Source organism: Mustela nigripes, chromosome 1 (genome assembly GCF_022355385.1).
Source record: "Mustela nigripes isolate SB6536 chromosome 1, MUSNIG.SB6536, whole genome shotgun sequence".
In the NCBI taxonomy this organism is placed as follows: Eukaryota; Metazoa; Chordata; class Mammalia; order Carnivora; family Mustelidae; genus Mustela; species Mustela nigripes.
The window spans coordinates 79824829-79827868 of record NC_081557.1 but is presented as its reverse complement, the minus strand read 5'-3'; the positions used below and the strand labels follow the sequence as shown (position 1 = coordinate 79827868).

The following is a 3040-nucleotide window of genomic DNA, read 5'->3' as shown; positions in this document are numbered from 1 at the left end:
AATGTCAACCAGATTAAAAAATAAGAATCAATGCTGTTATATATGTCCTTGAGCTGTGAAGTTTCTCTAGTAATGAAATCATCAGGAGCTAATATTCAAAAATGTAAATTCTTACACAATAGTTTCTCTAAATCTCTTTCAAATTCTTCAATTAACAGAAATATTTAAAAATACTTCAACTATAAACTCAAGTTGTAATGATTTAATTTTTAATTTTATTTTTTAAAAATACAAATACCTTTGTTTTTAGATGTATACAGCAGTATACATTTGCGTAAGGAGGCTCTTGAAGTCCAATAGGGGAAATGTTATAGAAATACATAAAAAATATTCATATCACAAGCCTGAGGATCCTTACATCCTTTTTAAAAGAACAAGCACATTCATACAAATGGAAGGGATGTGACAAAGAATTTTAAAGTTCAAGAGCCTATCACAGTAACAAGGCATCAATAATGGGCAAGCGGTGTCTTGCAAGCTTCTCTCCTACCCATTGCTCACTGAAGTCTCATTAATTTTTCAGGGGGCCTTTGGTGCTCACTATCTGTTGGATGTTATTTGTGGTCTCCTTCTTATTAGATTTTACAGTTTCTGGTATAGTTTCTGCTTCTTTCTTTGATTCACTGGGACAGGCTTTTTCCCGGATTTTTGCTACACAAATTTGGGTGGAAATTTCTGTATTAGGTCTAGGAGTAAAGCATCCACATGTTGTCTCTGAAAGCTAGAGCTTGGTTCTTCTTTCCTTTTGGCTTTAGGTTTGAGTTTATCTTGCTCTTCATGATCTTTGAAGTGCCACCATTACCCTTCAGAAGGATGATATTTATGCTATAAGTTCATCACATGCAGTGCAGTAAGCACCCTAGAGTTTATAACTGACCCCAAGTCTGGTGCTAAATAGATCACTCCAGCAATGATATAGAAAGTAGTAACAAACATTGAATTTAGACATTGTTCTCATAGATCCTTTTGCCTTCAGGAAATCAAGAATTTCTAGAAATTATTAAAATTCTAAAGAGGTTAATAAAGAGGTAATCTACCAGTGGGATAACTTGGGTGGGGACTCCCACTTTTGCTTCTGAAGGATAAAAAGAGGGGGCTCTTGAGCGTGTAAAAGGATGTATTCCACTCTAACCATTTGATTTAAGTGTTCTAATGTTAGCCTCTGCATTTTGACCACCTCATTACTATATGAACTATGGTAAAAAAGGATTACTTCTTTCTGAAAAGTAATCCAGGACACTTTCACTGTTCAAAATGGGGATCCAGGAACTGTCAACCCAAGAGATTCCAGCAGATTATATCGGGTATCAACCACTGCCATAATTCCCAAAGCATTCATTTTTATTTTTTGAATCTTAAAAATTTCTCAATGTATTTCATTTCCTTTTAACAAACTAATGTTTATAAAATGATCATTATTATCATCCTCATCTGATTCAAAATTTACCCTTTAGCTTTTTGGCTCTGGGACATGCTCAACCACCTTTGTAGGAACATGTCTTCTTCCCCATAAGACTTATCCTCCTTAATCAATCCCTCAATAACTTGTAGTAGCAACATTTTAGAAACACTCCTGTCATAGATTTAAAGGTGATTTAAAATAGACAAATTTCTAAATGGTATTGACATGTTGGTATTTGGACTTCTGCTTTGGGTAGAAGTCTTCAGACCAGTGCCTGGCCTACTGGTTTATTATAAAGAATAGAGGAATAGCCAAATGAATTGGAAGAGATGCATGGGGCAAAGGTTGGGAGGAGATTCCCTTCCCTGTCCTGTCAAGCCATCTTCCCAGCATCACCAACCTGGAAGTTTCAAAGATGAAGAAAGATTTTTCATCTTTCTTGTCCACTATGGCATGTTCACACCACTGACCAATCTCTCCTTCTTGGAACATTCTGTTGCCTTTGTGATGCCACACACTCCTGGCTGGTTTCCTGCTTCTCTGGATATTTATTCTCTCAGTCTTCTTTGATGGATCTTTTTCTTCTGCCTGATCTTTAATTTTAGAAGTTCTCAGGTTTTGATCCTAACCACTTTTTCTTCTCCCACTACCTTTCTTTGGGAGATCTCACCCACTTCTATGGTTTCAAATACCATCTACAGGATGATACCCCCCAAACCTATGTCTCTAGATAAGGCTGCTCTTCTGAGCTCTTCCCTCCCTTCACATGCAGGGCCTGTCAATTTTACCTACTACCCCAATGCCTCTACTTGTCTCTCTCCTCTGCTCCCTCTTTTGGGCAAATTCAGCACCCCTCATTTGAGTGACTGACAGCTTGACAGGTTTCTCTGCCTCCATTCCAATCGATGTCTTTTGCACTAAACAGCTAAAATATTTATAAAAGCAAATCAGACTCTATCATTTGCCTGTGTAAAACTTTCCTGTGGTTCATCCTTACTCCTGGGATCAAGTCCAATATTCTAACATGGTCTCTTAGGTCTTAAATGGTCTGACTCCTACTCAAGTCTTCAGCACCTTGGCTTCTTTCAGGCTTTGGAATTTACCAAGTTTCCATCCATCTCAGATGCTTCTCACATCCCACTTGCTTGCCACATATGCTGCTTTTATACACTTGTGTGAACTTTTCCCTTGTGGTTTTAATCACAATTGCCACTAAATATTTGTGAAAATTATGCATTTATTGTTTATTTCTCCCTCTGAAATGTTCCTTAAAGTCAGGCATCAGATCTCTTTTGTTCAGCCTTTATCCCTAATGTTGAACATAGTTTTATTTGGCCAAATAAATACTTCTTGAAGGCTGAATAAGCTAGTGAGGGGGTGAAAGGCAGAGAAGATCCTGGCATCAGGTTTTTGCCTGAACCTTAAAAGTGGTTGCTTAGGTTGGTGTCTGTGGATAGATGTGAAGCCCAGCCTTTCTGCAGATATGGATTTTAGACTTCCACAGAGGGACTATCTGTGTCAAGGTCATTGGGTATCCCAAGGACAACACCCTGTGTGAATAAGCTTGATGACAACAACTCTGTGAGACTACAGGGTGTCTGGATTGGCTCAATTGTGAAGAAGGAGACTGTGACATCG

The 3040-nt window shown here is 38.1% G+C and overlaps 1 pseudogene; it reads right to left on the bottom strand.

The window, feature by feature from the left end:
* Positions 1-497: 497 nt before the first annotated feature.
* Positions 498-1321, bottom strand: LOC132012230 (mediator of RNA polymerase II transcription subunit 6-like; annotated as a pseudogene).
* Positions 1322-3040: the final 1719 nt, after the last annotated feature.